This window comes from Zingiber officinale, chromosome 5A (assembly GCF_018446385.1).
Source record: "Zingiber officinale cultivar Zhangliang chromosome 5A, Zo_v1.1, whole genome shotgun sequence".
Taxonomy (NCBI): Eukaryota; Viridiplantae; Streptophyta; class Magnoliopsida; order Zingiberales; family Zingiberaceae; genus Zingiber; species Zingiber officinale.
The window spans coordinates 21,212,722-21,235,646 of NC_055994.1; the positions used below are offsets into that span (position 1 = coordinate 21,212,722).

Here is a 22,925-nt window from a genome sequence, read left to right on the forward strand (position 1 = left end):
AATTTGTGCTGTTAAAAAATATACATATTACATCGGTTTTCCACCGCTGCAAAACCGGTGTTATTAACTAATATTACATCGGTCATTTACCGCTGCCAAAACTGGTGTTATTAACATACAATATTACATCAGTTTTACACCGTTGATGAAACGGTGTCGTTAAGTGATACTACACCGGTTAATAACCGATTCGAAGACCGGTGTCGTTAAGTGATACTACACCGGTTTTAACCCGATGTCTAAAATGGCAGACTTTTAACATCGGCTTCATAGACATCGGTCGAAAATGAAATAGACACCGGTGGAAAACCGATGTCTATGAAGGTTTTTGTTGTAGTGATTTTTGCTTCTGCTTCTGCTTATAGGAAGTACGAATGGAGCCGTATGGCTTGTGGTATATTTATAGGCAAAAGGATACATATATAACGGTGACCACTTCTCAATTCTAAGTTATATAGTGAATATCTTCTTTATATTTTTCACATCAGATGTAATTAATTAATTTTATATTAGATTGTGGTCATCTAAGTTATATAATGAACATCTTCTTTATATTTTTCACATCAGATGTAATTAGTTTTATATTAGATTGTGGTCAATGATTATTAATTGATCGTTGTAAAATATTATGATGTAGGAATCAATTTTTTATATTTAAGTTTTTTATTTATTATGTGATGTTTTCTTATACATATATTTTGATAAAATCTCATAATTATTTCATATAAATGAAAAAGGTTTATTCACGAGATGGATAAGGAATGGATGCATCTGCCTTCAAGGCTTGTACCCGAGTATAAAGAAGGGGTAAGAGAATTTATTGCACAAGCTAGGAACTTGTAACGCCCGAAAAATTCTCAAAATTATTTTAGAAATATTCTATGATTTTTCTGGAATTTTAGAATATTTTTATGGAATTTTTAGAGTAACGGAAGTAGCAAAAATAGATAGAAACATAAAATAGCTTAAGCGGGAATTGAACCCGAGGAGAACCCAGCAGGGCCGTGCTAAAAGGAAAGGGAAACAATTTTATTTAAGTTAGAGTTGGGTGAATTAATTCCTTAATATAAATAGGGAATTAAGTGAGGAGTTTTATTTTTATCGTGACTTACCTCTTCTCCTCACCCTAATCCCGCCGAACCTCCCTTCTCCTCCCTCATCTCTCGACGCCAACCACAAGCAAACCTAGGGTTTCATCCCTAGGGTCATAAGGGCTCCTTCCGGCGACAATTCCGGCACGAGGGCGTTCCTCTCCGTGAGAAGAGAACGTAGACGTAAGAGGATCGTCGAGGGAATCGTCTCCACCGGAAAACTAGCGACTAGAATCGTAAAAAATCTAGCACAAGAGGTAAGAAACCCCTCACCTGCAGTATAAGTAGTTCTCGTGTGATTGCATGCTTTAGTTTAGTAGTATATGGATTTGTGACACAGAGGGTGTGCAACAGCGCACGCCAAGTGCCCGATAGTATGCTCAGTACAATTAAAATGTGACTTAGGAATTTTAATAGTTTAGCTAAATGAGATAAAAGCATTTATTTAGTATATGCAGTTTTACTACAGCTTATATGAGACTACAGTCCAATGGGTGGGCTCCCACAGTCGCCTCTAGGTTCAGACAACCTAGTTCTAGGTTTAGACAACCTAGTAAGAGCAAGACAAGCATTATTAGCTTATGTTCAGTATTTCACTTTTAGCAATGGCACTGTACTGGATCAGATATCCATTGGGTTGGGCTCCCACAGTCATCCCTAGATTTAGATAACCTAGTAAACCCTACTAAATTCGGGACTTGCAAACCCGGGTCTAGTTAGGGATGCGCGCATAGCAAGTACAGTTGCCAGGCCCAAACAGCAGCATGATTATTATTTTAACCTATTTATGAAAATAGTTTTCAAAAACTTCACAAATAGTTATGTGAATTCAGTACAGCTTTAGCATTAGTTTAGAATTAGCTCAGCTCAGTTTTTGTATCAGTTTAGTTCCCTATTGATACAATATGATAGCTTATGTTAGCACTTGTTGTCATGACTAGTTTGTTTGTATGCCATGCTATGCTTTTACCTGTTCAGCATATATTTCAAATAGCATGTTTTAAAAGCATAAATTGCATCGTATGCATGTTTTGTGATGTAAATGGTTTCTTACTAAGCGTAAAGCTTACAGATACTTCTTTCCTTATACTGCAGATAAAGGTAAAGGGAAGATGGATTAGCGGAGGTTGGAGGTCAATGCGATGAAGATGTGTGTGGAAGGAACCTGGAATAAAGATCTTGGAGAAATTAGCAAACTAAGACTTTAGTTTTTATATAATGTTATTTTCTGCATTTCTAGTTATTTTAATGCCTTGAATCATGAAAGACTTGCTTAGATTGTTAGTACTTATGCTCATAATCCTAGTTATGTGTTATTAGTATGTTTCCAGCTGTTATAGAACTCTTGTAGTTGAGTTTGGCACGAAACAGTGCTGAAATCAGAGTTTTGCTGCGAAATCAGAAACCCCAATCGATCAGTGGATCGATTGGGGGCCCTCAATCAATCAGTGGATCGATTGGGAGCCTGGTTCCGCGAACAGTAAGCTTCTGGATCGATCAGCCGATCGATCCAGACGTATTCTGTCGCAAACAGAGAGTTCCGGGATCGATCATTCGATCGATCGGGAAATCTCTCCCGCGAACAGAGAGCGCTGGATCGATCGCTGGATCGATTGGCCAGTCTGGATCGATCAGCCGATCGATCCAGATTATTACCCCGAGCACAGTAGCTATCTGAATCGATCCATGGATCGATCCAACAGCTTGCAATCGATCGAGTTCAGTCTGGATCGATTGGGAAGTTGGGTTTCGACCAAGAGACCTTGTAATTCAGCTTCTTGACCATAGGGGATGTAGGATATGCCATGTATACCTTAGATTGCATCCCTTAGCACATGTAGTACCAAGAACTTGTATTAGCTTAGCAAGGTTTTAAATTGATACAGTTTTCCGCACCTAGACTTAGTAATGGTCATGGATATAGCTTAGCACAACATAATGTGACGGTCCGGCCTTACAGCCTAGCCAGTAGAAGGTGGGTCATCACAGAACTATGCAAAAACACATGAAGTAATCTTATGTCCTTGCAAGCATTGTAAAAATAAAAAGTATATGAAATTTAACCAAGTGTACGACCACTTAATTATTAAGGGGTTTGATCCTACTTACACTATTTGGGTCTTCCATGGTGAAACTTATAACTCACAATCTCAAGATGAAGGTAGTTCAAAAGGAGTTCAAAAAGAGGATGAATGTAGAGAGGTATATCACTTATATAAGGATGTTTTTGTGCCAGAAGAAAATGTTGGACACACTATGTCTGAGGTAAAAGATTATGAGTTTGATGATTTATTAAAAGATGCAGAAATACCTCTCTTTCCTAGTTGTACATCTTATACAAAGTTGTCGACAGTTGTCACACTATATAATTACAAGTCTACTAATGGTCACACAGACAATAGTTTCAATGAGCTCCTTAAGATCTTAGGTGATATGCTTCCAGAAAACAACACACTCCCAGAAACTGTTTACACAATGAGAAAATTATTAAAACCATTTGATTTAGGATATGAGAAAATTCATGCTTGCCCAAATGATTGTTGTCTATTTAGAAAAGAGATTAAAGATTTGGACTCATGTCCGAAGCGTTGTTCCTCAAGATGGAAGATAGACAAAGTCACCGCCAAAGTTTGTAAAGGAGTTCCTGAGAAGGTCCTACGATATTTTCCAATGATACCAAGATTGAAAGGGATGTTTAAATCAAAAGAAAATGCTGAAGAGTTGATTTGGCACTCTAACCACAAAAGTCAAGATCATATGATGCGTCATCCAGTTGATTCAGTGGCTTGGCATACAATAGATCATAAGTGGCCAGATTTTGCATCAGATCCTAGAAATCTCCGCCTTGGTCTTGCGACAGATGGATTCAATCCTTTTGGTGACCTTAGTTCCAGATATAGTTGTTGGCCAGTTATTTTGGTCAATTATAACCTTCCTCCATTGATGTGCATGGCAAAGGAAAATCTTATGTTGACATTACTGATTCCAGGTCCAAAGCAACCGGGAAATGATATAGATGTATACTTGGAACCCCTTGTGGAGGATTTAAAGGAGTTGTGGGACACAGGTGTGGAGGCATATGATGCATTTAGCAAGTCAATATTCAACCTGAAGGTTATTTTGATGTGGACAATCAATGATTTTCCAACTTACGGAAATCTAGCTGGATGTGCCACAAAAGGAAAATTTGGTTGCCTAATATGTGGTGAAGACACATGTTCTATGTGGCTTAAGTATAGTAGAAAGTTTGCATATTTAGGCCACAAGAGATTTCTTTCTCCTAATCATCCATTTCGTCAGGAAAAAAGTGGTTTAATGGGGAAAAGGAGAGTAAAGGGAAACCTAGACTTTTGAATGAGTTAGAAATTATCAATGCATTGAAAGATATTGAAAATGACTGGGGTAAAAAGAAAAAGGGTGAGACTGTCAACACTTTGAGGTAAAAGAGAAAGAAAAAGGAGAGTTCAAAAGAGGTACAAAAACCAGTTCAAAGGTGGAAGAAAAAGTCAATTTTTTTTCAATTTGCCATATTGGAGTGTAAGTTTATTTTTACTCTATTCATTAGCTTTTACAATTTGTTATTTTTTGTTCCTAAATTATGTTATAATATTCTGAACTAACACTATAAATCATGTTGATGTTTACCTTTAGGGCCTCTTTCCACGTCATAACTTAGATGTGATGCAAGTTGAAAAGAATGTCTGCGAGAATATCATAGGCACATTGTTAAACTTGAAGACAAAATCCAAAGATGGTGTGAATGCTCGCAAAGATTTGGTACACTTAAAAATTAGACAAGAATTACATCCTCAAGAAAAAGGAGAAAATAAATATCATTTGCCCGCTGCACCGTATACATTGTCTAGAAAAGAAATGGATGTGTTTTGCTCTAGGTTGAAGAAAACAAAGTTACCCGATGGATATAGTTCAAATATTGGTAACTGTGTTTCTGTAGAAGAGCGTAAACTTATTGGACTAAAATCTCATGATTACCATATTCTAATGCAACAATTGCTATCAGCAGCATTGAGAAATCTTCTACCGAAAGGTCCACGTAATGCTATATTTCTATTGGGTGCATTTTACAATGAATTATGTCAAAGAGTATTAGACCGGAACCGTTTAGAACAACTGGAGGAGAATATTGCTGAAACTCTGTGCATGTTGGAAAGGTATTTTCCACCTGCTTTTTTTTACCATCTCGGTTCACTTAACAATTCATTTAGCAAGAGAAGCTCATTTGTGTGGACCAGTCCAATTCCGTTGGATGTATCCATTTGAAAGGTAATAAATAATAATTATTCTTTTTGATAATTTTAATATTATAAAATGATTTAGATTTTATTAGAACACTTCTTTCATTTGAATTTTTCTTTGTGATTTAGATTTATGAAAACACTAAAAGGGTATGTGAAGAACCGGGCAAGACCAGAAGGATGCATAGCTGAGTGTTACCTGATAGAAGAATGAATGATATTTTGTAGTGCTTATATAAAAAAGGCTTATAGTATTGGTGTTTGTTCTAATAGGAACGATGATTTGGAAGATGGATTATTAGAAGGTCGCCCAATTTCTAAAGGGAAAGAAAAGATTTTAGAGGATCACATGTTGCAAGCTGCACATCGATATATATTATTCAATAGTGCATAAGTTGAACCTTACTTACAGTGAGTGTAGTTAATTTTATATTGTTAGTCTTGATCTATTACATGTCTTATGTATTCTAACATCTCCCTTCAATGATTTTAAATAGGATGCACATTGATGAGCTTAAACAAACAAATCATCGTTTCTCAAGTAATGAAACAGTGTTACAAAAGAAACATATGGAAACATTTGCCGAATGGTTATCAAAACAGGTTTCTGTTAACTCTTCAGGTCGAATTCAATGGCTAGCACATGGTCCTAGAAAGCACGATACATCTTATACAGGATATATTGTAAATGGATATCGGTTCCACACAATTAATGTTGGAAGGTCGACACAAGATAGTGGTGTTTCAATTGAAGCCGATACTATTTATCAATCTAATGCTAATGGCAAGCCATATATAGTAGGAAGATTATCATACTATGGGGTTATTCAAGATATTATTTTGCTAGATTACTATTCTTTTAAAGTGCCTATTTTTAGATGTGATTGGGCCAATCCTGGAACTGGTATCAAAATTGAAGATGGTTTTACACTGGTCAACTTACATCAAGGACTAAAAACTTTTGAAAGTGATCCTTTCATTTTAGCATCACAAGCAAAGCAAGTATTCTATTCTAGGGATAATGATGAATCAAATTGGTATGTGTTGCTAAAAGCGCCACCTCGAGGTATTCATAACCTGAACATGCTTGAAGAAGATGCTTATACGTCATCAACACCTCTTGATGTGTCCTAACTTGAGATTAACATTACTGAGAAAGAACCGTACTCAAGGAATGAGTGTGAGGGAATTGATGTGATTGAGACATGATGGACATTTTGAACTATATATTTTATAGTTATTTATTTTGATTGATACATGTTCTTATCAATAATTGCATAACTCTTTATTTAGTGTTTCAATATATTTGTTTGATTGTTTATTTTTAGTAATGCATCATGTCATATTATATGTTTGACCAGGTCATTACATAATAGCTTTCAAAAGATGAGTAAAATGATTAAAAAACATGGCAAAGGATCTGTAGCTGAAATTCAAGTGATATTGTATTCTATTTTAAATCTTGGTTTATTTTACTAAAGACATTTCAATATCTCTTTTTGCTATTTAACAGGAAAATATAACTAATAAGTTATCGAGAATGGACTCTAACAATTCAACCAATTCATTAGAAGATTTGCATGGTAAAGAACCAATTGCTGATGAGAAAATTGATAAGAAAAAAGGACGAGGTGCGTCAAAGTTGAAAATGGTTAGTGGCCAAGACAAGTGCAAAGAGCTAGAGTGTAATGAGTTTGGACAGCCGATTGGAGATAATTCAGTGAAGTAAGCTTCTTTCCTAGGTTGCATGATAAAGGAATTTGTGCCATATACATTAGATGGATGGAGTGATATTGATGAAGAAGTGAAAGATAGGACGTGGAGTTGTCTTCATGTAATATATTTAGTTACTTAATTTTTCATTTCCATTTTTATAACAAAATGTAGACATATTTTTGTGTTATTAAATGTACAGATGACTTATAAAGTTGAGGATTAGGAAAAGAAAATATTTTTCAAAAGTTAGCTAAATTGTGGCACCATAGAAAATCCAAATTGCAAATACTTGTACGAGAAGCTAATACAAGTTGAGTGGCTTCACGAGATCTCAGTTTGTTGAAGCCTGAATTTATGGACCAAAATCAGTGGGACTTGTTTGTACAGAGGACATTATTGTTGGTGCAACATTCCTCAGGTCAAGGTTGACCTGGTTGACCAAGCTTGAGTCTTGGTTTGGATTTCGATGTTTGACAATGCAAGGTTGATTGAAGAAGAGTCAAGTAGGTCAAGGATGACCGGATACTTGACTGGGAAGTCCGAACTGGGATGTTAGGCAGGAGGAAAATCCTGGTGAGTGAAGCCAGGTGAAAGACCTAGTGAGTGAAGCTAGGCAGGAGAAAAATCCTGGTGAGTGAAGCCAGGTGAAAGACCTAGTGAGTGAAGCTAGGCAATTGGGAAAGTCCTGGTGAGTGAAGCCAGGCAAGAGAAATCCAGATGGGTCAAGGTTGACCAGACATCTGGCGAGAGTCCAAGTAGGTCAAAGGGATTGATCGGATACTTGGCACGAGGAAGAAAAGTCCAAGTAGGTCTTAGGGAGTGACCGGATACTTGGCAAGAAGAGAAAAGTCCAAGTGGGTCAAAGGGATTAACCAGACACTTGGTGAGAGAGTCCTAGCTGGTCAAGGGTGACCGGATGCTAGGTCTTATGTACCAACAAGTCATGGTTGACTAGATGTTGGTTTAGAGGGCTTTGGGCTTGGTTTTGGGCAAAAACCAAGATCTGGATTGATCAGCCGATTGATCCAGCAAGTTTGGATTGATCCGTGGATTGATCCAGCAGGTTTGGATTGATCCGTGGATCGATCCAGCAGATCTGGATCGATCAGTGGATCGATCCAGAAGATCTGGATCAATCCACCGATCGATCTGGTGAGTCCCCGCGAACAGAACCACTCTGGATCGATCGGTGGATCGATCCAGAGGTCCCAATCGATTAGTGGATCGATTGGGACGCTGCTGCTTCGCGCGATAAGCGCTGGATCGATCCGTGGATCGATCCAGAAGTTTTTCCAGAGCACAGAGGCGCTCTGGATCGATCCGTGGATCGATCCAAAGCCTCCCCGATCGATTGGGAGCATTCCAATAGATCGGGATTCGACCGTTAGCGTCGATTTAAGCCGCAGGCGTTCATTTCCTTTGGCAGGACTTCACTGATTCATTCCAAATTCATCACAGCTCCTCCCCAGCACTCTCTAAGCTCCTCACCGCCAGTTCTTGAAGGTTCTTGGAGGTTCATCCAAGTCAAGAGGCGAGTTGCAATGAGAAAAAGAAGAAGCTAGGGTTTTTACTGCATCTCTTGTAAGCTTTTGCTTATTCTTTACTACCCTTTCTTTACTTGTATTGAGAGTCTTGTAGGGCTTCTCCGCCTTCGGTAGTTACCGAAAAGGAGTGTTTATTAGTGGAGGTGTGTGTGTGTGTGCGTGGATCCTTGGACTAGTCACCTCTTGTGAGGTGGATACCAAGTAAAATCCTATTGTTAGTATTGTTGTAGTTTGTTTCTTTGTATTCCACTGCGCATCACTTTGAAGAAACAAGCAACGAAGCTCGACGAGCACACGCGAAGCTATTCATCCCCCCCCTCTAGCTACTTTTCGGTCCTAACAAGTGGTATCAGAGCAAGGTTGCTCTTCACCGGAATCACCGCCGGAAGGGGCAAACATAACAAGCAAAGCTAGAGGGTGAAGAAGTTGGAGCAAATTCATCAAAGTCAGAGAATTCAAGAAGCTCAACTTCAAGATGCAATTCCAAGATGGACTTGGATTTGATACAAGGGTGGCTCCACCATACACATCCACAAGCTTCGATTCTTGGAGATCAAGAATTGAAAATTTCTTGATGATGGAGATAGAGCAATGGTTTGCTCTAATGGAAGGTTTTAAGGCTCCAAGGAATTCAAAGGGCAAAGTTCTCAAAAGGAGCAAATGGAGCCAAGAACAAATCCAAAGATGTGAGGCCAATGACAAAGTGACCAAGCTTTTGGTCAATCTATTGCCGAGCAACATCTTGGAGGAAATTGGAGAAGTTGAAGATGCCAAAGAGCTATGGAGCAAATTGGAAAAGGCTCATGAGATCCCCTCCACTGTACCTAACCAAGAAGAATCCAAAGAGGGTGACTCATTGGAGCAAGATCAAGAGGAGGACTCCGAAGTTGAGAGATGCTCAACTTCCGAAGAAGAGGAAATCCAAGAATCTTCATTCTCAAGGGAGTGTAATCAAAAGAGCAAGGAAGGAGCATATTCCTTGTTTCATGTACAAGAGGATGAAGAAGAAGGTGAAGCCTCCACCTATAGGATTGAGGGGGAGCAACTCTTGGTGACACCGGATCAAGAAGAAGGAGAATCCTCCACATCCGGGTCAAGAGAAGAAGAGGATGAAGAAGCTTCCACCTCCACAAGTCAAGATAAATCAATTGGAGGGAAATCGATTTCGGATCAAGAGGAAGCCTCTACATTCATATCAAATGGAGGAGCAAGTGCCACCCCTACACAAGAAGGTATAAATAGTTCAATTAATAATAAGAATCATATTATATGTTTTGAATGTAGGGAACATGGGCACTACAAAAGCAAGTGCTCTAAATTGGCCAAGAAGAAGGGCCAAGTGGCACCTAAGGGCAAGGAGAAGCCAAAGGAGACCATCCCCGGAACAAAGAAGAGCAAGGAGCACATTTTGTGCTTCTCTTGCAATCAAAAGGGGCATTACCGAAGTCAATGCCCTAAGGGGAAGAAGATGGTCAAGGCTCAAGGAGGAAGCTCAAGTCAAGGGGGAGCCTCTAAGGTAAAAAGGAAGGTAACTTTTATTGAGTCTATCCCTTTACATTATGGTAAAAAGCATGCTAGTTCTAACTTATATCATTTTAATGCTATTTACCATAAGAATAGAGAGCATGGTAAAATTAAGGAAAATAATGTAGCTTACCATGCTAAAACTACCACACCTAGGATTAGGAAGGTAGATAAAAATTTAGGCAAACACACTAAGGACCTTAGCTACAAGCCTAGAAATAAAAATGCTCATAAATTTAATAGAAAACCAAAAACTAAGGACTTAGTGATAGAAAATCAAGTCTTGAGGTTAAGGCTTGATAAAATGGAAAAGACCCTAAAAAGGATGGAAAATATCCTAAAAGGGCAAAATGAGCATAGCCTAGGTCTAGGAGCACAAAGGTCATCTAATGGCCATAGGGGTTTGGGATACAAACCAAAGGCTAAGAAGGATATAATCTCTTACCATAGGGTTCCATATAGTTATGGAACCAACCCTAGGTCAAGTGGTCAAGCCAAAAATACAAGGGAAGTTATCCCTAAGAGTATTTTTGCAACAAATGTGACTAAGACTTCTAAGAAGTCTAAGAAAGTCACAAAGAATGTTACAAGGGAAGCAATCCCTAGAGTTGACCTAGAAAAAGTGACCAAGACTTCTAAGAAACCACACAAGGTCACTAGGAAGGTATCTAGGAAAGTTATCCCTAGTGAATACCTAGAGCATCCAAGGAGCACCAATAGGTTTTGAGTTCCTAGGAGCATTTTCTCTATCCCATAGATGGGTTAGAGAGTGTCAACTCTGAGAAGAAGGGTAGTTAACCTAACTTTGAAGAAATTGACACTCAAGGAGCATTTTCAAGGTTTTTGTTAACCTTTGAAAATGAAATGGATTTATTGTTACTCTTGGAAAGAGTAAAATCTGCTATAAAGGAAGAAATTTGAGATGACTTTAAATGGCACAAGAAATCAAGTGTTAAGAAATACCAAATTGGGACTTTGGTATTGTCTTAGGAATTTAAGGCAAATCTAAGCCTTAATTTAAAGTGATTACTCTTATGGGAAAATGAAATATGCCAACATTTGAGGAATGTTTTAAATTTTTAATTGGCATAATTAATTCAAGAGATTAAAGAAATGTCAAGTTGGGTTTTGGCATTTTCCTAAGGAAATTGGGCAATCTAGGGTTTATGCTTTAGGATTAGCTAAGAGTTAAGGATATTTAGATAGATAATCTAGGTATATTTTAATTATGCAAAATCTTGCCATGTTTGGTTGCCCATTATATGCCATGACATCATGTTTTATTTGTGCATTCATGACTTATTATGAAAAACTCAAAAATACCATGTCATGATATACATACATCATTTAGTTATAGGAAATTTTCTTCTGAAAATTATTTCTTTTTGATGTATGCCATAACATTATCATGCATTATGTTATTTCCTTAAAGTTAAGGACAAATGGCAGTTATCATCAAGTGGCATACCAAATGACATCCTAGGTGGATGGTCAATATCCACAAGATGACTAGATAAATATGCATGAACCCTAGGTTAGAGCAAAACCAAAATTAACATCTCACAAAGACCTATAAGATGACTTGTATGTGTTTTATGCACAATAGATACAAGTGAGTTGTTAGGAAGATGAACAAAACTCAACATGCTGAGTTAGTGCATTTCCTTGAGTTTTAAGTTCATCAAAACACATAGTTATGTGTTTTCTCATCATTGGGAAAGCTAATGTACAAGTCATGTGCATTAAGCCCAAGGAACATGGTGGGATATTGGTTTTGAAAATGTTTTCAAAATAATTTTGGAAAACCTTGGTGAAGGCTATCTTTTGATAGTAATCACCATTGAATAGTTAGACACAAACTTGAAGAAAACACTAAAGTTTTTGCAAGTTCTCAAGTTTGTGTCAATCTTTGAAAATATGATGTATTTTCATAGAAAACTATTTTTCCATGATAAATTATACCCTAAATAATGTCTACACAAATTTTTACGATTTTTGGAATTTTGTAGAATTTTCTAGGGGTTTCTGAAATTGGCTGAGATTGAATTTCAACAATTTCAGGCCTCCAATCGACAGTGGATCGATTGGAGTGCCTCAATCGATCAGCCGATCGATTGAGAAGGCATTTCTCGCGAGCAGAAGCTCGCTGGATCAGGGGGGGGGGGGGGGGGGGGGGGAGATTGAATCGATCAGTGGATCGATTCAGCAGGGTTCAATCGATTGGAACCCAACTCCAATCAATTGAAGATGCTGATTTTGGCTGGGAAAGCTTATTTTCAGCATTTTGAACCTATTTTAGTCTAGGTAACCATTCCAAACCCCTGAAAATACATTTGTATACATAAAAAGGGTGTTTTCGTGTGGAAAACAAGGATGGATTGGTTAAGGAAGGCTAAGTTGAAGTTTAAGTTGAGGTTTGTTTCAAATTTTGAATATTTGAACCTCAAAACTTCTAAAATTGGGTTTCCTAAAGTTTTGGGGATTCCAAGTCATTGTTGGTGCAATGACAGAAGGTACCACCATGTCTTTATGGGGAGGGACTCTTTAAAGACATAAAAATTATTTTTCATGAACCTTGGAAGGTGGTTAACCTTCCGTTAAGAACATGCTCAAGGTTGAGCGTTTGAACTTTAATGGGGAGTGGATATCCTCATTGTTCAAGTGGTTTCAAGTGGATAATGCTCAAGGATGGGCATTTTCCTACATTGGGGGAGAATGTAGGGTTAAGGTTAATGAAGGGTACGGGACCTTCATTATCGTGCTGATCACAACGAGTGAAGTTGTGAACGACGATGAGCAACTCTTCAGGGGGAGAGTTTTCAACAAGTGAATCTGTTGATGTGTGCCCAAAAATGGGGCATGGTTTGATGTGTGCCAATAGGGGGAGAATGAAAGGGAGTAAGTTAGGCTTTTATCACCTAGAGGGAGTTTGCCCTCTTAGGGGGAGAATGAAGGGCTTAACTTATGTATTCATTACCTAGTGGCATGAAGAAGGTTTAGGCTATGGGATTAGCCTAACTTACATGTGGTATTGTAAGTGATAGTGTTGGTATTGTCAAACATCAAAAGGGGGAGATTGTTGGTGCAACATTCCTCAGGTCAAGGTTGACCTGGTTGACCAAGCTTGAGTCTTGGTTTGGATTTCGATGTTTGACAATGCAAGGTTGATTGAAGAAGAGTCAAGTAGGTCAAGGATGACCGGATACTTGACTGGGAAGTCCTAACTGGGATGTTAGGCAGGAGGAAAATCCTGGTGAGTGAAGCCAGGTGAAAGACCTAGTGAGTGAAGCTAGGCAGGAGAAAAATCCTGGTGAGTGAAGCCAGGTGAAAGACCTAGTGAGTGAAGCTAGGCAATTGGGAAAGTCCTGGTGAGTGAAGCCAGGCAAGAGAAATCAAGATGGGTCAAGGTTGACCAGACATCTGGCGAGAGTCCAAGTAGGTCAAAGGGATTGACCAGATACTTGGCACGAGGAAGAAAAGTCCAAGTAGGTCTTAGGGAGTGACCGGATACTTGGCAAGAAGAGAAAAGTCCAAGTGGATCAAAGGGATTAACCAGACACTTGGTGAGAGAGTCCTAGCTGGTCAAGGGTGACCGGATGTTAGGTCTTATGTACCAACAAGTCATGGTTGACTAGATGTTGGTTTAGAGGGCTTTGGGCTTGGTTTTGGGCAAAAACCAAGATCTGTATTGATCAGCCGATTGATCCAGCAGGTTTGGATTGATCCGTGGATTGATCCAGCAGGTTTGGATTGATCCGTGGATCGATCCAGCAGATCTGGATCGATCCACCGATCGATCCGGTGAGTCCCCGCGAACAGAACCACTCTGGATCGATCGGTGGATCGATCCAGAGGTCCCAATCGATCAGTGGATCGATTGGGACGCTGTTGCTTCGCGCGATAAGCACTGGATCGATCCGTGGATCGATCCAGAAGTTTTTCCAGAGCACAAAGGCGCTCTGGATCGATCCGTGGATCGATCCAAAGCCTCCCCGATCGATTGGGAGCATTCCAATCGATCGGGATTCGACCGTTAGCGTCGATTTAAGCCACAGGCGTTCATTTCCTTCGGCAGGACTTCACCGATTCATTCCAGATTCATCACAGCTCCTCCCCAGCACTCTCTAAGCTCCTCACCGCCAGTTCTTGAAAGTTCTTGGAGGTTCATCCAAGTCAAGAGGCGAGTTGCAACAAGAAGAAGAAGAAGCTAGGGTTTTTACTTCATCTCTTGTAAGCTTTTGCTTATTCTTTACTACCCTTTCTTCTACTTGTATTGAGAGTCTTGTAGGGCTTCTCCGCCTTCGGTAGTTACCGAAAAGGAGTGTTTATTAGTGGAGGTGTGTGTGTGTGCGTGGATCCTTGGACTAGTCACCTCTTGTGAGGTGGATACCAAGTAAAATCCTATTGTTAGCATTGTTGTAGTTTGTTTCTTTGTATTCCGCTGCGCATCACTTTGAAGAAACAAGCAACGAAGCTCGACGAGGACACGCGAAGCTATTCACCCCCTCTAGCTACTTTTCGGTCCTAACAATTATCATCTACCTTTCAAGTAAGTATTTATTCACTTAGACCATGAGTTGGATGCATGGAAATGCACTGAATTTATTCTAATGCTATAGTTGGGTAAGTGACTACTAAGTTTTAATATGTTGGAGAGTTTGATTATGCGGTTTTGACTAATCTTAGGAAAAGAGTGCAAGACTTAGAGCATTGAGAGAAAAACAAGACCACATAGGGGTTATGCTCATTTGACTCACATTATGGTAATTATTTTAAATTTATTATAATTTAAGTAATAATTAATGATATATGCATCTTTTAAGTTATGCTGTAATGATTTTGTATATATTTTTATATTTAAGGAAAAGACAAGTCCGATAGATACAAAAATTATGAGATCGCAAGTTTGGATTGAAGGTCATAAGAAAAAAAATGGGGAGCCCAGTACTCAAGCCGTTGGAGAGAAAATGGTAAGCATGTTCACTCATTTTAGATTTCTTTAGAATTTTATTCCACTGATATGGTTTTTCTTAAACATTTATACTTAAAATCTCCATTTATACTCTTACCAATGTCTCCGTAGAAAGACTTTTATCATGTTAAGCAAGTATTCCTCTAATCTTGTTTTTTCTATAACTCCTTGCCTATTACTTGGATCTAAGATATGGCTAGGGCTGAACATTCGGTTAAAACTGAACCGACCGAACAGAATAAATCAAAAATCGAATAAACCAAAATTTTTTAGGCGAATCAAACCGATCGATTTTCATAAGAAAAAACCGAGAAAACCGAACTGAAAAAATCGATTTATTTGGTAAAAAAACTGAATAAACCGATTTAGCCGAATTTTCCCATGAACTGAGTATTAAAACAAGTTGAAATACTATTCCAAATTCTAACTTTTTCCTTTTTTGTTTTCAATCTTTTTACCATCAATTTCCTCCATCCAGCAAGTAGATATCACAATATGCAATCACATAATTTAGAAATCATACTTGAGCCAAGATAAGCAAATACAAAGAATGCAAGGATAAATTTCCTCCATCTCAGCAACAACAACTAACAGATATCACAATATTCAAAAACCATACACAAGCTGAGAAAAAGTTTCATTATCTGGTCAACATACTGCATAAAAACTTATGAATTATAACCTGCAAGCATCCACAAAGAAGGCCCTGCAGTAGTGCAGTTCATTCTGCTTCTCACGCTCATCTGAAGACAGCTTCTGGGCCTCAAGAGTTTGGTGGAGCTCCAACATTATAACTGGGAGCAACTGAGTCACAACTGCTAGTTGATTTAAATAAAATACAATATTCAAAAACCATACATGACCTGGGATAAGCAAATAGAAAGAAGGCAAGGTTCACATGCCATTTCTAAAATCTAAACAACTCATTAATTATATTAAAAGTGAAGCAAACAAGTCACATACTCACATGAATGAAACCAACACATATCCTCATTCAATTCAGATGAAACCAAACATACATTTCACTCAATCACATAATTGAGTTGTCACAAAAGAGAACTCTAAAGAAAACTGTCAATAAGAAAACACCACAAAAGCAGCAAAGTCTACTTGTTTGAGACATACAAAAAACTTCACACAATTGTTTGGTTACATCAAGATAAAAAATTCATAATTTGGATGGCAGCTTTCACGTATACAACAGAGAGCAACATCAAAACAGAAAGCAGCAAGGTCAACCCCAACATAGCTATGTGTCCTTAGCAATCCTTTCCAAATAAACCTGCATTATACACATCAAACTGCATAAATTTAACTATTTCATAGGACTACTATTAAGAAAATTTGTAAATTTTTAAGATCAAACTGCATGCTACTATTAAGAAAATATGTAAAATTTTGGAAAGACCAAATAGTAAATGGACAAAGAAAACTATTTCACAGGACTCCTAGTTAGAGTTTGAAATGGATAAGGGGAGAAGCTTATAGTAACAAATGTAGCCAACAAAGCCTCACAAGTTCAAGAACCGAAAGCTTTTCAAACGTTAAATGAAGGCCATTAAATGTTATAGCTGATGCCAATCCAAGAAATTGAAGGTAAGCAAGTTATGTAGAGTTTCTGATCACTAACTCATATTTCTCAATTTTTGGACTACGTACTTCATGGTGGATTATATCAACAGATTCCACTTTTGTCCTTCTAGAAACTTACGAGTTCAATCAACAACATAGAAAGAATTCATATTTCACTAGAAAAGTTTGAGATGCTAGAATATTTTAAACAGAGTAACTAGTTCCAAGACAGAAAACATAGTCAAAATTACCATAAAGTAGTCAACATTAATTGATCAAGTCCTATTGAGCTAGATTGCTAGCTTGGATGGCAATGTTGCCAGCAATGAACGACACAAATGAGCACCAGAGCTTTTGATAGAGATTTGATTGTGTTTTTTTTTTTAATTTGACATGCCTTTTTCTTTCCGCAAGTGATTCTATATAGCTGCAAACACCATAAAAATTGAGGAATAACAATACTACAAAAAGTGAGTAAATTAGAAAGTGAGCAAATTAGAAACAACAACACTTATATCATCATATAGCTTCAGGTCAATTTAAATAAAATACAATATAACATACCATTGATCCTTATGTAACCGGTGTTGTCGAAAAAGACGAGTCCATTATGATTTTTGAGAAATCTGGTAAAAACATGAAATTTAAGTAAATAAAGTTTATAATTATAAATAAAATTTTAATTATATTTTTTTTAAAAAGGAAAACTTATCATTTTCAAGTTTTTCCACATCCTCTAAAATTTCTTCAATGTTGAGAGATTGCAAATTTAACCGAAGCCAATCTTGAGTACAAATAAGACTTTTTACCACATTAGGAGTCAATGAACTCCTAAAACAATCAAGTACCCGACCACTAATACTGAAAGCGGATTCTGAAGCAACTGTCGATATCGGAATAGCTAATACATCACGAGCAATTTGAGAAAGGGTAGGAAGTCTGTGACAATTTTTCTTCCACCATCCTAAAATGTCAAAAGTGTCACAATATTCTTCAACTATTTCATTAAGATACTTGTCTAATTCTAACATATTGTCATCACCAAAAACTTGTGCCTTTTGCTTTTTATACTTCGCTATGATTGCTTGTATTTTCAAATCACTCATATATGTTGAAGTATTATCATTGTCAACTGATTCTGGAATAGATGAAACTATTAAAGTACCACATTGAGGCTATATTTTTTCCTTATAATTCTTGTACAAAGCAAATAAAGTGTCTTTTATTATCTTTCCTACTTTTGCACCCTTCTCATCTCCATATAATTCAATCAACATAAATTCTACGAAATTTAATTTATGCCTTGGATCAAGCACCACCGCAATATAAAGCAACTTATTCATTTTCTCGGGATCTCCCCAATACTCGTCAAATTTGTTTTTCATTCTAATTCCCATTGAATACACATCAATATCATCACTTTGTTGCCACTCCTTCAAGATGGTATGGATATAACTAATCTCGTGTGCAAAAGTATTGGATGTGACATACAAAGATCCTGAAACTTTTATGTTAGTTCATAAAAAACTTGCAGTAAAGATGTAAAAAGTCTAACATTATTCCAATCTGCACTTGTTGGTTTCCCATCAAAAGTCTTCAATTCTCTTTTAGGTTTACCATCTGATTCAAATATCATCTCTTCATTCGAATTTAAAATAACTTGTCATTCTGTATATTGAAGATCTAATTTAAAACATGGATCTTGTTCATCAAACCTATCAAAAGCTCTTTCAAATTTTTGAGCTGTATTCAACATCAAGAAAGTTGAGTTCCATCTGGTTGGTACATCTAAACATAATGAGTTCTTGCTTTCAATTTTTTCAATCTTTACACATTCTTTGAACTTGCTTAATCTAGAGGGGGATTGCTTAACATATTTGATTGCATTCCTAACCTTCATCACAGATTGATTTATATCTTTTAAGCCATCAGTAACAATCAAATTGATTATATGAGCTACGCATCTAATATGGACATATTCTCCCTTTAAAATAGTGGAATCCCAATTAGTCATCTTTTTTTTGAAACTATTGATAGCAACATCATTTGAACTTGCATTATCAACTGTAATAATAAAATTTTTGTTAATTCCCCAACCCCTCAAGCAATTTTCAATGGCTAAACTAATAGCCTCACCTTTATGACTTGTAATTGGACAAAAATTGATAATTCTTTTCTGTAAATTCCAATTTTTATCAATGAAATGGGTTGTTAGACACATATAATTGATTTTCTGAATCGATGTCCATGTAACAGTGGTTAAACAAACCCTTTGTGCTGAATCATGTAACAATTTTTTCAATTTTTCCCTTTCAATGACATATAATTCAACACAATCACGTGCAACCGTCCATCTTAAAGGATTTTGAAACTTTGGACATATCATAACCAGAAATGTTTTAAATCCTTCTCTTTCTACAAATTTGAAAGGGAGTTCATCCATTATGATCATTCTAGCTAATGCTTTTCTAGATGCAACTTGATCAAATTTCCAAGAAGTTAAACACACCTCACCCTCTTTTAAACTTTGTTGTAAACTTAGCTGTGCTTGAGTTGTTTCAACAACATGAGGGTATTTTTTACATGAGGTAATATGAGATCTCAAGCTTGTTGTCCCATTTCTATATGGATCATAAAAAAATTCTTTATCACAATATTTGCATTTGGCTTTCATATCTAATGCATCATTAGTTAACTTTATAAAATGATCCCATACTTCACTTCTTGGTTTCATTGCTTTTCTCTTAGTTACCTTTCCTTTATAATCTACCGTAATTTTTGTTCCCACTGAAGGACCAATTTCAGATTCTTGTATTGAACAACTATTATTAACATCCATATTTGATAAATCTCCTTGCATAAATACCAGATAAATACTGATCACAGTCTTAACAGATCACAGACACTGTTCAAAATTGCAAGTGTAATAACACTGTTTAAAATATAATTAACTAAAACTAAAAAATAAATATGAAACTCAACTATAACTAAGCATGATAAAACTTATCAAGATATCTAAACACTGTTAACTACTTGAGTTCAATAAAAATTCATATGTCAGCACAAGATCAATGCAAGGATTACTAACTAATGTTGCCAAGACCCAAGATGTGAGTCTGTAACTGAGACTAAAAAAGAAAAAGGAAGAATTAAAACTAATAATTTGTGTATTCTGAAAACAAAAAGAAAAAACAGGAAGCCAAAATCCATACACAGAAAACCCTAAACCCTTAAAATGTAGTAACTATCCAATCAATAGAACACAAACTAACTGCGACTTAATGAATTTCCTGCAAATACCTCTAATTTATGCAGGCAGTCCGGTCCTAGCGTGAGGACAAGGAGACTCCCTGAAGCAATGAGCACTCGAGTGGTGATTGGTGAGAGTGACGAGAGGGAGGGTTGAACAGGGAGGATAGACGGAGATGCTGAGTCACAGCAGCCTCGCAGTAGGCTTGCAGGTGCTTGGCCACGGGAGGACCAACGGAAGACAAGATGGAAGGAGAGACGAGAGAGGGTTGAGCAAGGCGGAGAGGTGGAGTTGCAGATGATTAACAGCGAGAGTCAGAAAGATCGAGTGACACGGTGGGGAAGGGGGGAGATGCGAGAGCGGCAGCGAGTGAATGAGAAAACCCTAGCCGAATAAATCTGGTGTGGATAGTGTGGTGACTTGTTTGGATTAAAACTTAAACGTATTAAATAATTAGTTTTTTTGGTTTAACCGAATAGTTAACTTTAAACCCGAACCCGAACTGGGAAAACCGAAAAAACTGAATTATTTAACCAAATTAATCGAAATATCGAATTAACCGAACCGAATTTAAAAAATCGGTCAGTTTATTCGATTTGACCAAACTTTTGCTCACCCCTAGATATGGCCAAGAATGCTAACGAAACCATACAATACACAACTCTACCTGTTCTGCTTTGCATCATGACCTTATTTGCAAGTATTGCTAAAGTGATTTCAAGCGAGGGTTCCATATTTGCTGCTTGGCCAGGAAAGTCAACAGGTTGAACATTGAAATATTTTTCACTGTGAAACTGATATTCACTTTTAAGCACTCTCGTTGCACTTGAATTCAGATCTTTAACAGGTTTAGCCTTAGAAATGTGGTGTAACTTCAAAGACTGATGACTAAATTTAGTTTTCTGCATCATATTTTTAAGATTTCCACCATTAGAACATGGATTGCCATCAGTCAGAGGAAACGATGATGATAGTCCATCAGTACCTACAACATTTGCTTCGGCAGAAGTACTTTCAAATGAAGCAAGGAGTTTCCTTTGGAGAACAGATGGATTATATTGAACAGAAGCTCCAACTGTACCAAACTTATATTTTCAGACTTCGTGAAGCTTATCAATCTTTGGCTCCTTTGGTTCTTTCATTAACCAACTATGTAAAGGAGCTTCATACAACACTAACCAAACTTGCACGTGTTTCCAATCTCCATGCAGGAAATCTTCATAAAGTAATTCTCAAGTTATAACTTCTTTGTGGTTAAGAATGTTGTTGGCCAACTTTAGTCGTTATTTCCTTTTGATTTTGAAGTCATCCAAATTTCATTTACAAATACCAAAATTTCTGCTTTTAGTTGATCATTTAGGTTGATATAGTTCTCTAAAGTTTGAATGAGCAAATCATTCTGTTCAATCATGGTAATTGTGGTTTTTATTGCAATATTGAGAAAACCAATGGGCATACATTTGCATAAACATAGATGTGCTACTGGGCCTATACCAATTTCTTAGAATAATTATCTAAAACAACCAACTAGATCTTTTATTGAAGTATGTACATGTGATTTTATTGAACTACGTGCATTATATGTTGATTTCATTTACATGCATTATATGTTGATGTTCAGTATAGTCATCTATTATATTAATGATAATATATTGAAAGTTTTTTTTTGTTGCAGAAAAAAATATTAGAATGTCCACCCGAATCTCAAAATATAACTAATATTGCTGATGATGCAATTAGCATTGTGTTTGGCAAAGAAGCTTGGGGTAGAGTGCGTGGAATGGGCTTTGGAGTAACACCATCGAAAGTTGGAGCTTCTGTGCAGCAAAATGGAATGGTTCAACAACTTCAAACTATAGTACAAAATGTTCAACAACAAATGCAAGAAATGAGGCAACAAAATCAACTAGAAATGCAAGAAATGAGGTCTATGTTTTTACAAAGTATGAGACAACAAAATCATCCAGAACAGGTTAGTAAGTAAACAATATATATAAAATAAGTTTGATATGTACACTTAAATGTTTTTGAATTATCATGATGACATTGTTTGACACGATTTGGTTATAAAATTAGATTGCTAGTGGTGGCATTTGTAGCGGTATTGGGAATGAATTTGGTAACAATAGTGATATCAATATTGGTGCAAAAAAAAATAGTGATTTTGGTCATGTTTTTCAGGTGATTATCATAAAATTATGTATTTCTGAATTACAAAATTGTTACAAAAATATATATGATTGAATTAATAACTTTGTATTGTTTATTTACATTCAAATTTGAGAAATGTGAGTCGTGGAGATATCTGTGCTAATACTAAATGTAAGCTGCTTCATTGGTCTGCTGATGAATTAGTTGTTGCATAAGGTTGAATTGTATCCACAGATCCAAATACAAAAGTGCATCACGTTATTCTTGGTGGATCATGTTGGAAAATTTGGGTTGATAAAGTTTTGGTGGAAAAGGTGGACCTAATTCAACCAAATGATGAAATGCAGTTTCTTGATGATGCAATAGGAAGCACAGTTGCATGGTTATCGAAATTTATAGTATTGTGTGATTGATACATAATATACTAATTTGTGTGGATTGTAAGTTTAATTGTTGTTATGTAATAACTAGTTTGATAGAGATTTTGTATCTTGTTTAAGATCTTTAAATTTTTTTTTGGGTATAATGAAAAACTATGACTTTTATTAATTTTGTGGATTTATTTGCACTAAATTTGTTGTAAAATTTTGGTTTATTATTTTCATCAAATTAATATTTTTTTAATATAGTTAAGACTATCAACAATGTACATTTATAAGCTGCAGATTATTATCCTTAGAGCATAAAAATACTTTCCGCAGCATGCTTTGCGCGGAAAGTATTATCTGCGGCGTGCTTGTTATCCGTAGCGCGCAAAGCACGCCTCGGAAAACATTATCTGCAGCATGCGGAAAGTATTATCCGCGGCGCGCAAAGCACGCTGTCAATAATTTAGGACTTTTAACGACT

General features: G+C 36.7%; 1 pseudogene; it reads left to right on the top strand.

Moving 5' to 3' along the window:
• Positions 1-22,925, top strand: part of LOC121979465 — a 41,825-nt pseudogene that overhangs the window by 17,427 nt on the left and 1,473 nt on the right.